Below are 15,000 nucleotides of genomic sequence, written 5' to 3'. Positions count from 1 at the left end.
GCATGGGTTGGCTATACTGCTGGTGGCGAACTCCAGGCTAATAATCTGAAGCGCATGGATACAAGTTATCCTTGGAAGGAAAGACAATTCCGATCCATTTATTCATTAGACCCAGAAAATCGTAATTTTGGATTCCATTCAAAAAAGATTGATTTTATTACGACATGCTATTTTTTCCATTCATTACCTTTGAGGATCAGTCATGGTCTTCTAGACTCTACCAAGAGTCTGGACGAATTTGTTGTTTCATCCAAATGTGTAAAAGATCATAGTCGCACTTAAAAGCCGAGTACTCTACCATTGAGTTAGCAACCCAGATAAAAAAAGGATCTTCTGTGATTAATCGTTTGCTATGTCAGTATCTATACGTGTTTATTAAATGTATAAGGTATAAATCCCCTCTTTCTCTAATTTAGAACTAGAAGGAATTCCACTAACAACACAACGTAATTAACTCGATTCGTTAGAACAACTTCCATTGAGTCTCTGCATCTATCCTTTTCCTGAAGTCACTACTTTATCTCCAGGCCTATAAACAATAGGTCTCAATTCGGGCCGCATCATTTCCTAAAATGATGATCTCATTATTAACTATTCTCGCAAAACCGCTCCACAGAATCCGCCAATTAGTCAACCATAGACATATTTTAGTTAATGGTCGTATAGTCAATATACCAAGTTTTCGTTGCAAACCCCGAGATATTATTACTACGAAAGATAACCAAAGATCAAAAGGTCTGGTTCAAAATTATATTGCTTCATCAGACCCGGGGAAATTGCCAAAGCAATCTGAGTTTTGCTCAAGTCTCGAATAAACTCAAGGACATATTCAAAAAAATTCTGACCGTCGGTCGGGATGGTTTGTGGATTCCGAACAGCTATGACAACTGAACCTAGCAAGATAGTAATTACGACCCAAGAAGACGCCATGCTAATGTGCCTTGGATGATCCACATCTTCGGGTCAGGCGCTGATGAGCACATTGAACTATCCATGTGGCTGAGAGCCCTCACAGCCCAGGCACAACGACGCAATTATCAGGGGTGCGCTCTACCATTGAGCTAATAGCCCGTCGCGCGGGCCTCCCAAAGGGAGGCCTGCTACGCCAAAAGCGAGAAAAACTCCATCCCTTTCCTTTTGACATCCCCATGCCGCCACACCACAGAGGGGACATGGGGACGCCAAAAAAGGGATCCTATCACTATCAACTAATTTGTTACGACCTAGGATAATAACTTCACCCTAGAAAAATGAATTTCTATCAAATCAATAGAAGAAAGGATCCTTTCCCTGATTTGAATCCCGTCCTCCTTCAAATAGGATATCTCTAGACTTCCCTATAATAACTGCAATGATTTTATCCATTTTGTGAATTCCTACTTTGTTTTAAGTATATTTATTACTTTGTTTACAGATACATTATGTAAATTGATCAACTTTAAATAGAAAAATAAAGTAAAGAGTAAATAAGAAAACAAAATATTCTGTCTCATAGTTCTGAAATAGAGGTCTTTATTTTTATTTTATAGTATTACTTCTCATTAATTATACTGCATAGATTAGTCCTACTATCTTAATTAGGTTCTAATTTAGTAGTATTCTCATTTTTATTTAATAGTCTCTTATTATTTTATTATTAAATATTAAATAGCCAGACCATCCTACAAAAATGAAATGGTCCCTTCGTAACCAGTCATCCATAGTATCAAATAGATCATTTTCTTCTTTAGGAATTCTACCAAACATGTATCTAGAATTACTGGAAAACTACAAACAAAAATAGTGAAACTTTACTTCTCCCCAATAGAGCTTAGAAGTAAGAATTTATTGGTTGATCGTATCCTTAACCATTTCTTTTTTTTTGACACGAGGAACTACTCACCATGAATCCACTAATTGCTGTTGCTTCTGTTATTGCTGCTGGATTGGCCGTAGGGCTTGCTTCTATTGGACCTGGAGTTGGTCAAGGTACTGCTGCAGGACAAGCTGTAGAAGGTATTGCGAGACAGCAACTAGAAAATTTGATCCTCTCTTTTTTTTCTATAGTGGAGATAGTCGAACGTAATGACAGATCAGGGCCATATTATTAAAAGCTTGCGATTTTTTCAGTACCAAAAACAATTAACTATAATAACTAAATAAACTATTCCAATGGGAATATTGACCCGTTGTCCATCGACTACACCTTTCGGCCTGATCTTAGGCCCTGACTCACCCTCCGTGGACGAACCTTGCGGAGGAAACCTTGGGTTGCTGGTCAACCCTCTTAATTAATCATTAGACGAAATTAAGAAACAGGAAAGGGTTGATAAATGATCAAGAAAAACTTTTCTATTTTTCATTCTGAAATGTTCTTTTTATTATAATAAAGAGTAGGTGAATCAACTTACTAATTAAAAAAATTAGTAGAACTTCTCACGTCAATCCCACAAGCCTCTTATCCATTCCCGTTCGCTCGTGGCAGGGGAGTAAGTCAAAATAGAAAAAACTCACATTGGGTTTCGGGATAATCAGGCTCGAACTGATGACTTTCCACCACGTCAAGGTGACACTCTACCGCTGAGTTATATCCCTTCCCCGTCCCATCGAGAAAGAGAATTAACGAATCCTAAGGCAAAGGGGCGAGAAACTCAAGGCCACTCTTCCTCCGGTCGTACTCGACGTGATCCAAATCACCGGAGATCTTAGCGCCGAACGGACGGCACCTCCGCGTTCAACACACGTACGGTCAGCGTGACGTCTCCTCCTTCTTGATCCAGCAAGGGGGGAGGAGAGGTTGATGAAGATCCAGTAGCACAACAGTGTGGTGGTGGGTGCAGGGGTCACCGCAGCAGGGCTTCACCGTTCTACTGCGAGAGGGAGAGGTGTAGCAGGGGAGAGGGAGGCGCCAAGACTCAAGGGTGCGGCTGCCCCTCCCTCCCCCCCTTTATATAGGCTCCCCTAGGGGGGGCGTCGGTCCTAGGAGATGGGATCTCCTAGGGGGGCGGCGGCCAAGGGTGGAGTGGCCCCCAAGGCAAGTGGGGCGCCCCCCACCCTAGGGTTTCCAACCCTAGGCGCAGGGGGTGGGCCAAGGGGGGCGCACCAGCCCACTATGGGCTGGTTCCCCTCCCCACTTCAGCCCATGGGGCCCTCCAGGATGGGTGGCCCCACCCGGTGGACCCTCGGGACCCTTCCGGTGGTCCCGGTACAATACCGGTGACCCCCGAAACTCTCCCGATGGCCGAAACTGCACTTCCTATATATAATTCTTCACCTCCGGACCATTCCGGAACTCCTCGTGACGTCCAGGATCTCATCCGGGACTCTGAACAACTTTCGGGTTACTGCATATTCATATCTCTACAACCCTAGCGTCACCGAACCTTAAGTGTGTAGACCCTACGGGTTCGGGAGACATGTAGACATGACCGAGATGGCTCTCTGGTCAATAACCAACAGCGGGATCTGGATACCCATGTTGGCTCCCACATGCTCCTCGATGATCTCATCGGATGAACCACGATGTCGAGGATTCAAGCAACCCCGCATACAATTCCCTTTGTCAATCGATACATTACTTGCCCGAGATTCGATCGTCGGTATCCCAATACCTCGTTCAATCTCGTTACTGGCAATTCACTTTACTCGTACCGTAATGCATGATCCCGTGACCAGACACTTGGTCACTTTGAGCTCATTGTGATGATGCATTACCGAGTGGGCCCAGAGATACCTCTCCATCATATGGAGTGACAAATCCCAGTCTTGATCTGTGTCAACCAAACAGACACTTTCGGAGATACCCGTAGTATACCTTTATAGTCACCCAGTTACGTTGTGACGTTTGGTACACCCAAAGCACTCCTACGGTATCCGGGAGTTACACGATCTCATGGTCTAAGGAAAAGATACTTGACATTGGAAAAAATCTACCAAACGAACTATACGATCTTGTGCTATGTTTAGGATCGGGTCTTGTCCATCACATCATTCTCCTAATGATGTGATCTCGTTATCAATGACATCCAATGTCTATAGTCAGGAAACCATGACTATCTATTGATCAACGAGCTAGTCAACTAGAGGCTTACTAGGGACATGTTGGTGTCTATGTATTCACACATGTATTACGATTTCCGGATAACACAATTATAGCATGAATAAAAGACAATTATCATGAACAAGGAAATATAATAATAATCCTTTTATTATTGCCTCTAGGGCATATTGCCAACAGGTCCTTCATTGAAAAACTCTTATTCAAGTAGGCCTTAATGCTGTCCAAAAGCTCTATATCATTTCCCATCAAAAGTATGTCATCTACATATAATACGAGAAATGCTACAGAGCTCCCACTCACTTTCTTGTAAACGCAGGCTTATCCATAAGTCTGCATATACCCAAACGCTTTGATCATCTCATCAAAGCGAATATTCCAACTCTGAGATGCTTGCACCAGCCCATAAATGGATCGCTGGAGCTTGCATACCTTGTTAGCATTCTTAGGGTCGACAAAACCTTCCGGCTGCATCATATACAATTCTTCCTTAAGGAAACCATTAAGGAATGCCGTTTTGACGTCGATTTGCCATATCTCATAATCATAGTATGCGGCAATTGCTAACATAATTCGGACGGACTTCAGCTTCGCTACGGGAGATGAAGTCTCATTGTAGTCAACCCCTTGAACTTGTCGATAACCCTTAGCGACAAGCCGAGCTTTATAGATGGTCACATTACCATCCGCGTCTGTCTTCTTCTTAAAGATCCATTTATTTTCTATGGCTCGCCGCTCAACGGGCAAGTCAGTCAAAGTCCATACTTCATTTTCATACATGGATCCTATCTCGGATTTCATGGCTTCCAGCCATTTGTCGGAATCCGGGCCCGCCATCGCTTCTTCATAGTTCGAAGGTTCACCGTTGTCTAACAACATGATTTCCAAGACAGGGTTGCCTTACCACTCTAGTGCGGAACGTGTCCTTGTGGACCTTCGAAGTTCAGTAGGAGCTTGATCAGAAGTATCTTGATCATCATTATTAACTTCCTCTCTAGTCGGTGCAGGCACCTCAGGAACATTTTCTTGAGTTGCGCCACTTTCCGGTTCAAGAGGTAATACTTCATCAAGTTCTACTTTCCTCCCACTTACTTCTTTCGAGAGAAACTCCTTCTCTAGAAAGGATCCATTCTTGGCAACAAAGATCTTGCCTTCGGAACTGAGGTAGAAGGTATACCCAATAGTTTCTTTAGGGTATCCTATGAAGACGCATTTTTACGACTTGGGTTCGAGCTTTTCAGGTTGAAGTTTCTTGACATAAGCATCGCATCCCCAAACTTTTAGAAACGACAGCTTAGGTTTCTTACCAAACCATAACTCATACGGTGTCGTCTCAACGGATTTCGACGGAGCCCTATTTAAAGTGAATGTGGCGGTCTCTAAAGCATAGCCCCAAAATGATAGCGGTAAATATGTAAGAGACATCATAGATCGCACCATATCTAATAGAGTGTGATTATGACGTTCGGACACACCATTACGCTGAGGTGTTCCAGGCGGCGTGAGTTGTGATACTATTGCACATTTTCTTAAGTGTGTGCCAAACTCATGACTCAAGTATTCTCCTCCACGATCTGATCGCAAGAACTTGATTTTCCTGTCACGTTGATTCTTAACCTCACTCCGAAATTCCTTGAACTTTTCAAAGGTCTCCGACTTGTGTTTCATTAAATAGACATACCCATATCTACTCAAGTCATCAGTGAGGGTGAGAACATAACGATAGCCACCGCGAGCCTCAACACTCATTGGACCGCACACATCAGTATGTATGATTTCCAATAAGTTGGTTGCTCGCTCCATTGTTCCTGAGAACGGAGTCTTGGTCATTTTACCCATGAGGCATGGTTCGCACGTGTCAAATGATTCGTAATCAAGAGACTCTAAAAGTCCATCTGCATGGAGCTTCTTCATGCGTTTGACACCTATGTGACCAAGGCGGCAGTGCCACAAGTATGTGGGACTATCATTATCAACCTTACATCTTTTGGTACTCACACTATGAATATGTGTAGCATTACGCTCGAGATTCATTAAGAATAAACCATTCACCATCGGAGCATGACCATAAAACATATCTCTCATATAAATAGAACAACCATTATTCTCAGATTTAAATGAGTAGCCATCTCGTATTAAGCGAGATCCTGATACAATGTTCATGCTCAAACTTGGCACTAAATAACAATTATTGAGGTTCAAAACTAATCTCGTAGGTAAATGTAGAGGTAACGTGCCGACAGCGATCACATCGACCTTGGAACCATTCCCGATGCGCATCGTCACCTCGTCCTTCGCCAGTCTCCGCTTATTCCGCAGCTCCTGCTTTGAGTTACAAATGTGAGCAACCGCACCGGTATCAAATACCCAGGAGCTACTACAAGTACTGGTAAGGTACACATCAATTACATGTATATCACATATACCTTTCGTTTTGCCGGCCTTCTTGTCCGCTAAGTATTTGGGGCAATTCCGCTTCCAATGACCACTTTCCTTGCAATAAAAGCACTCAGTCTCGGGCTTGGGTCCATTCTTTGGCTTCTTCCCGGCAGCTTGCTTACGGGGCGCGGCAACTCCCTTGCCGTCCTTCTTGAAGTTCTTCTTACCCTTGCCCTTTTTGAACTTAGTGGTTTTATTCACCATCAACACTTGATGTTCCTTTTTGACTTCTACCTCTGCTGATTTCAGCATTGCAAATACTTCAGGAATGGTCCTTTCCATCCCCTGCACATTGAAGTTCATCACAAAGCTCTTGTAGCTCGGTGGAAGCGACTGAAGGATTCTGTCAATGACCGCGTCATCCGGGAGATTAACTCCCAGCTGAGTCAAGCGGTTATGTAACCCAAACATAGTGAGTATGTGCTCACTGACAGAACTGTTTTCCTCCATCTTACAGCTGAAGAACTTGTCGGAGACTTCATATCTCTCAACCCGGGCATGAGCTTGCAAAACCATTTTCAGCTCTTCGAACGTCTCATATGCTCCGTGTCTCTCAAAACCCTTTCGGAGCCCCAGCTCTAAGCTGTAAAGCATGCCGCACTGAACGAGGGAGTAATCATCGGTACGTGTCTGCCAAGCGTTCATAACGTCTTGTTCTGCAGGGAGAACAGGTGCTTCACCTAGCGGTGCTTGTAGGACATAATCTTTCTTGGCAGCTATGAGGATGATCCTCAGGTTCCGGACCCAGTCCGTATAGTTGCTGCCATCGTCTTTCAGCTTGGTTTTCTCTAGGAACGCGTTGAAGTTGAGGACAACATTGGCCATTTGATCTACAATACATGTTGTAAAGATTTTAGACTAAGTTCATGATAATTAAGTTCATCTAAATCAAATTATTCAATGAACTCCCACTCAGATAGACATCCCTCCAGTCATCTAAGTATAACATGATCCGAGTTAACTAGGCCGTGTCCGATCATCATGTAAGACGGACTAGTCAACATCGGTGAACATCTTCATGTTGATCGTATCTTCTATACGACTCATGCTCGACCTTTCGGTCTTCTGTGTTCCGAGGCCATGTCTGTACATGCTAGGCTCGTCAAGTCAACCTAAGTGTTTGCATGTGTAAATCTGTCTTACACCCGTTGTATGTGAACGTTGGAATCTATCACACCCGATCATCACGTGGTGCTTCGAAACAACGAACTGTCGCAACGGTGCACAGTTAGGGGGAACACTTTCTTGAAATTATTATGAGGGATCATCTTATTTACTACCATCGTTCTAAGTAAACAAGATGCAAAAACATGATAAACATCACATGCAATCAAATAATAATAGTGACATGATATGGCCAATATCACATAGCTCCTTTGATCTCCATCTTGGGGCTCCATGATCATCTTGTCACCGGCATGACACCATGATCTCCATCATCATGATCTCTGTCATCGTGTCTCCATGAAGTTGCTCGCCAACTATTACTTCTACTACTATGGCTAACACGTTTAGCAATAAAGTAAAGTAATTTACATGGCGTTTCTCAATGACACACAAGTCATACAAAAAATAAAGACAACTCCTATGGCTCCTGCCGGTTGTCATACTCATCGACATGCAAGTCGTGATTCCCATTACAATAGCATGAACATCTCATACATCACATATATATATCATTCATCATTCATCACAACTTTGGCCATATCACATCACAAAACACTTGCTGCAAAAACAAGTTAGACATCCTCTAATTGTTGTTGCAAGTTTTGCGTGGCTGCAATAGGGTTCTAGTAAGAACGTTTTCTTACCTACGTGAAAGCCACAACATGATTTGTCAACTTCTATTTACCCTTCATAAGGACCCTTTTCATCGAATCCGCTCCAACTAAAGTGGGAGAGACAGATACCCACCAGCCACCTTATGCAACTAGTGCATGTCAGTCGGTGGAACCGGTCTCACGTAAGCGTACGTGTAAGGTTGGTCCGGGCCGCTTAATCCTACAATACTGCTGAAGCAAAATAAGACTAGTAGCGGCAAGAAAGTTGACAACATCTACGCCCACAACAAATTGTGTTCTACTCGTGCAAAGAGAACTACGCATAGACCTAGCTCATGATGCCACTGTTGGGGAACGTTGTAGAAAACAAAAAATTTCCTACGGTTTCACCAAGATCCATCTATGAGTTCATCTAGCAACGAGTGATCGGATTGCATCTACATACCTTTGTAGATCACGCGCGGAAGCGTTCAAAGAACGGGGATGAGGAAGTCGTACTCGACGTGATCCAAATCACCGGAGATCCTAGCGCCGAACGGACGGCACCTCCGCGTTCAACACATGTACGGTCAGCGTGACGTCTCCTCCTTCTTGATCCAGCAAGGGGAGGAGAGGTTGATGAAGATCCAGCAGCACGACGGTGTGGTGGTGGATGCAGCGGTCACCGCAGCAGGGCTTCGCCGTTCTACTACGAGAGGGAAAGGTGTAGCAGGGGAGAGGGAGGCGCCAAGACTCAAGGGTGCGGCTGCCCCTCCCTCCCCCCTTTATATAGGCCCCCTAGGGGGTGCGCTGGCCCTAGGAGATGGGATCTCCTAGGGGGGGGGCGGCGGCCGCCAAGGGGTGGAGTGCCCCCCCAAGCAAGGTGGGCCGCCCCCCCCCCCACCCTTGGGTTCCCAACCCTAGGCGCATGGGGTGGGCCAAGGGGGCGCACCAACCCACTATGGGCTGGTTCCCCTTCCCACTTTAGCCCATGGGGCCCTCCGGGATGGGTGGCCCCACCCGGTGGACCCCCGGGACCCTTCCGGTGGTCCCGGTACAATATCGGTGACCCCCGAAACTCTCCCGATGGCCAAAACTGCACTTCCTATATATAATTCTTCACCTCCGGACCATTCCGGAACTCCTCGTGACGTCCGGGATCTCATCCGGGACTCCGAACAACTTTCGGGTTACTGCATATTCATATCTCTACAACCCTAGCGTCACTGAACCTTAAGTGTGTAGACCCTACGGGTTCGGGAGACATGTAGACATGACCGAGACGGCTCTCCGGTCAATAACCAACAGCGGGATCTGGATACCCATGTTGGCTCCCACATGCTCCTCGATGATCTCATCGGATGAACCACGATGTCGAGGATTGAAGCAACCCCGTATACAATTCCCTTTGTCAATCGGTACGTTACTTGCCCGAGATTCAATCGTCGGTATCCCAATACCTCGTTCAATCTCGTTACCGGCAAGTCACTTTACTCGTACAGTAATGCATGATCCCGTGACCAGACACTTGGTCACTTTGAGCTCATTATGATGATGCATTACCGAGTGGGCCCAGAGATACCTCTCGGTTATACGGAGTGACAAATCCCAGTCTTGATCCGTGTCAACCCAACAGACACTTTCAGAGATACCCGTAGTATACCTTTATAGTCACCCAGTTACGTTGTGACGTTTGGTACACCCAAAGCACTCCTACGGCATCCGGGAGTTACACGATCTCATGGTCTAAGGAAAAGATACTTGACATTGGAAAAACTCTAGCAAATGAACTATACGATCTTGTGATATGTTTAGGATTGGGTCTTGTCCATCACATCATTCTCCTAATGATGTTATCTCGTTATCAATGACATCCAATGTCCATAGTCAGGAAACCATGACTATCTGTTGATCAACGAGCTAGTCAACTAGAGGCTTACTAGGGACATGTTGGTGTCTCTGTATTCACACATGTATTACGATTTCCGGATAACACAATTATAGCATGAATAAAAGACAATTATCATGAACAAGGAAATATAATAATAATCCTTTTATTATTGCCTCTAGGGCATATTTCCAACACTCGTACGTGTGGCCACCCTGCCCGGCCGCACCGCCATCGTCGTCCCTCTAACGACGGAACGCCGCCGGATGGTCGCAGCAGCCTTGTTCAGCGATTGCCTGCTACTCCGCCTCCTGCTGCGTTGTGTAGAGTATTGTCGACGTGGCCTTCGGAGCCCTGCCGCGACCGGCATTGGCGGAGCAGTCGCCAAGCGACCACTTCTCGCCGATCTTGGTGAGCTCGCCGTCAAGGCGGTGACGGCGGGTACTGGCAGCAGTTTCCGCGGTGGTCAGGGAGTGGTCGAGTGCCCATGCGGCGGCGAGGCCAAGGTCATTGCAGGCTCAGTCCAGCGCCACGTCGCTCTTGGAGAACGCGGAGCGACGACAAGCATTGCGCCGGTCATACATCGCCTGCTGCCTTGCCGCGCGCTCCGCCTCAGATACGGCAGCCCTCGAACCCGAGGCACCATCGTAACCACCTCCTCCGAGGTAGTGAAGAAGGCGGTCACGCGCCTTCTTGATCATGGGCGGTAGTTCTTCCTTGACGGCGAGGCGGTGACGGCACGATGGCTACGATGGCCGGCCGAGTGAGCATCTGATCTGGACACTGCGGTGGTGCGGGGGCGACGATGGCTCACCCTTCATGAGGCGTCCGATCAAGACACCGTGGTTGTGCTGTGGCGAGGCCGACTCGTTCTTCATAGGCCGGGGCAGGGACGCCGGCTCCCGCTTCACGCGGTGGCGCAGCGGGGATGGCGGCTCCTGCTTGACGCGCGCCGACGATGATGATGCCGGGACCATGTAACAGAGCGGCCGCTTCATCATTCTCTCGATGTGATGGACGAAATCTTCTTCCGTCAGAGCAGCCTCCTTAAGGAGTTGGGCGGCGGCTGCGGCGCCTGGTCCTCGTCGTCACCGGACGAGATGACGATCTCCTCAGCGGAGGAGTTGGCTGTCGTGGACGCCGATAGGCCCGGAGAGCGTGGGCGGTGACGCCAAGAATCATCGAATGAGGAGTTTCGCCTACTCCGCGTGCTGGTGCGGAGCACCATGACTTCGACATCGCTGTCGCTGGGCTCGGAGAGGACGAGGGGCTTGGAAACATAGACGGAGAAGGGGCGGGAGGCAGTGGTCGGGGAGGGGGAGTGCGGCTCTGTGCGTCGCCGCCGCACGGCTTAAATAGCCGCGCCCAGGCCAGGCGAAGGGGCGGCCACCCCCCTTCAATGCGGTGCAGCGGCCGGAGCTGGTTCCTCGGGACGTGGCGTCACCACTGAATCGGCGACGCCACGTCCGTCAGCGCCGCCCTCCCGTCTGGTGAAATCGCAACATCACGTCGACCGCCGCATACTCTGGCTGGCATGAATGCGATGCGGCAAGCGGCGCAGGCGCTCAATGGAAAGCAACACGGGAGAGGTGAGTGAGGATTTTTGATGGGCCAGTGTGATCAGACGTGATCTTGGGAGCGGTCCGGTCCACGAGGCCCACCCACATTTGTTTCTAATTTGCGTGAGAAAATACACCCAGACCGCCCGACAGACCGATACAAGCCCGCGTTGAATGAAGCAACACGTCCGAACAACGCGGTCCAAAAAGATGCGGTCGTTTTGAGGGTCAGTGCTGGACATACCCTAATGGCCCATTAAGACTATCAACTCTGGTCCAGGTGCGGAAGGCTTGATTGCACTTCAAAGCGATTAAATCACCCGCGGACCCTCAAAAGAATAATAAATGGCATTGCTTGGAATATGTGTTCTACAAAGATACATAGCCATGTTCATTTGGTTTTCAAACAAAAATATAATTACAAAACTGAGCATAGCCCAAATGGTTAGATTCTTTATGGTGAAACCAACACAGGGTTTAAGTCCTAGAATTACACTGATGGTCGCAATTTTTCTGAATTTATTTAGAAGCTTTTCGACGATGTACGTTCAGTGGGAGAAACTGTTTCCATAGACTATGAGTCTGTACAACAACTTCGTCTATCTTAAAATGTTGTGCCTGGTTAGTATTTGAAATATGCTCATAGGAGTATGGTGTGCGTATATACCTTCGTAGGGTTAAGTATAGTAGGTGTTTGTACGTGAACTAAGGTCTGCATTTGTACTACTATGTTAAATGAAAGCGAAAGGTCGTTTACATGGTCAGATTTGACCAGATTAATTGTCCAAGCCATGGGCTGTGGCCAGTGCAGCCGAGCAGCGCAGCACATTGAATCCCCCGAGATAATAAATCCACCAGCAAACATCCCGCAGGGGATCCCCCCAAATCGGCAGAGAATTTACAGCCAGCGTCGGAGGGGAGGGGACCATGGCCGAGCGAGCATCTCATGCCTTTTCTCACGTGCTCCCTCTGTGGCCGGTCTGCGAAGAGCGCCTGGAGCTGGAGCCGGACGGGCCTGGACTGCCCGGAACAGCGCAAGCGGACGCCCACCATGTGTTCCGCCCCGACAGATCACTCAAGTTCATTCCAGTACCGTCTGGTGTTTCTGGTCCCATACGGATCCGCGGCTTCATTTCCGCCGCTGTACTGTACTACTGTTCACGGTTGAATTCGGCCGGATCAACTGCCAGCGAGATTCTGAAGTTTCACCAAAGATGTGCCAGGTTTTCAACTCTTTTGAATGAAGCAGGTACATCGGTCAGCAGCCCGGCCTCCGCCGCGGTCTCTGATTCCCGGTGACGTATACCTTTGCCACAAAGATGAACCAGAAATCTTTTACCACCGCCAGCGCCACCAGCGGACGATACATCACCCGCCCGCCCGCCCAGAGCTGGAATTCCACCATTCTCTGCCTGCCTGACTGCCCTGCCTCATCCATTCGACTCCAGGACGTCAGGCAAATTTATATTCCGTGACAGCTTTGCTTTGCAGGACACGTTCTCACCAAGGCTGCCACGATATTCTAACCGCAAAAAAGATCACACCTCACCTCACATACGTACACGGTGCGAAGATGAGCGCCAGCTCGAGACGAGAGGGAGAGGGAATCCACTTTCACAAGGTCGACCAGCTGCTGCTAGTGCCAATCGGCTACTTGCCTCTCCTCCTCGCTTGCCGATCCAGCAAAGAATCTCGATCCAGGAGCATATATTCTGACCGAGTCTTTTGGTATGCAAAAGACCAACAAAAGGAGGAACCTAATGCCGGCCCGCTTTAGCTCCTACAGTATGTGAGTGTCGACTCGGCCAATTTAGGTTGCGGTCAGATCGCGGCAACGGCGAAAGCCATGTCCCGAAACTTTCTACTACAGTGAAAACGACCGACCTTTATTGTAGAGTGATGAAAAGAGTGCCCGAGTTGCCAAACAAAAACATGGTCTTCAGGTTTCATTCAGAATGATTCCGGATAGCAAAAGTTGTAAAATCCACCGTGGTTTATGGGCAAAAGTTGTTAGATCAAACGAGTCCTAGTACTAGTTTTGTCAAAGATTCCAACTAAAATAGGTAATTATTTGATCAACTATGGTTCGTACTGCTAGATTCACTATTCATATCAACAGCGCAGGTCGTAATCATCGGTATTCAGAGAATATGACAGCCATTCAGGAAAACGGACGTCCCAACAATCAAACGTACACTGTCAATTCATCCCAGAGGGAAAACTGTTGACAAGCCAGGAAATGATTAAACATCTAATCTCAACTTGCATACACCGGAAGAGTCGCTTTGGATTCGACCAATTTACTGTTAGAAACTCACTTTTCTCTTTTGCTTCATTCTGATACAAACAATGACCACGTGGTACAGCATATAACTAGTGAAACATCCAGGAAGCAACAAACTTGGCACACTATAAAAATTGGAAACCGTACATGTTGCTCCTATCAAGATTCACAGACGGGATCGAGATTAGCTCGCTACACCCCTATGTAGTGTAGTTAAAACTATACAAAAAATAGCAACTACACACCTATCCCTATGTAAACTTTGATACTTGTGCCTATCCACTTTGATCACTGCTGAATAAGGTTTAGTAAGCTTTTGACAAATCAAAGCTCAAACCATACCGATAGGTCTTGAATCAAAAGGCTGAAATTCCCCAGATGAACAGAACAAGTCTACTGTAGACCTTACAGGTTTCAAATCAAATCTCTGGAATTAGCATCTGTCCTGAAGACAATTCACATCAGGCTACAGCAAATGTGCTAAATAAAGCATGTGGAAGGATACACATGCAACTCATCTGAGCATGTCTCCTCCCAAAACAAGTCCACCGCAATTACCAGTCACCTGCATAGTACAGAGCTGCTAGCCAGAGATACGCCCCTGCTACAAGTAGTAAAACGATACCAGCATCCATCTACATCAATAAATGTTCTCCACAGTCCAATCACGCCAAATACTACTGAATCTACCAGTACCATACACAAGACCCGCCCCATGATCCAAATCGAAATTCGCGTCATGACCAACTAAGTCGAACCATCTCATAGCGTCCCACGGCCTCCCCTGCAACACAATTTGGGGGCTCAATTTGCACCATAGCATGGCACGAATCCTGGCAAAAAAGAAGGATTAGATCTTGCTTGGCAACAAAAAATCCGTCAGATCAAACAGGCAACAATTAAATCCAGGCGCCAGATCTAGATCTAGCGAATTTCGTAATCCAGGCAAACATCCGAACGCGCAACAGGCACGAGCGAACCTACGGAATCGAACATAAGACCGGCAGCGAGTAGTTAGTAATCAATCACCAGCG

General features: G+C 47.0%; 1 long non-coding RNA gene across 1 annotated transcript in view; it reads right to left on the bottom strand.

Annotated features, from left to right (window-relative positions):
* LOC119314864 overlaps positions 1 to 2,246 on the bottom strand; it is a 24,290-nt gene extending 22,044 nt beyond the window's left edge. Inside the window, exon 1 of the long non-coding RNA XR_005152486.1 lies at positions 2,186 to 2,246. This is a non-coding gene — a long non-coding RNA (uncharacterized LOC119314864). The remainder of the gene's footprint in view (positions 1 to 2,185) is intronic.
* Between the last annotated feature and the right edge of the window lie 12,754 nt (positions 2,247 to 15,000).

The sequence above is a fragment of the Triticum dicoccoides genome, chromosome 6A (genome assembly GCF_002162155.2).
Source record: "Triticum dicoccoides isolate Atlit2015 ecotype Zavitan chromosome 6A, WEW_v2.0, whole genome shotgun sequence".
NCBI lineage: Eukaryota > Viridiplantae > Streptophyta > Magnoliopsida > Poales > Poaceae > Triticum > Triticum dicoccoides.
This window is presented reverse-complemented; position numbering and strand designations above follow the sequence as displayed.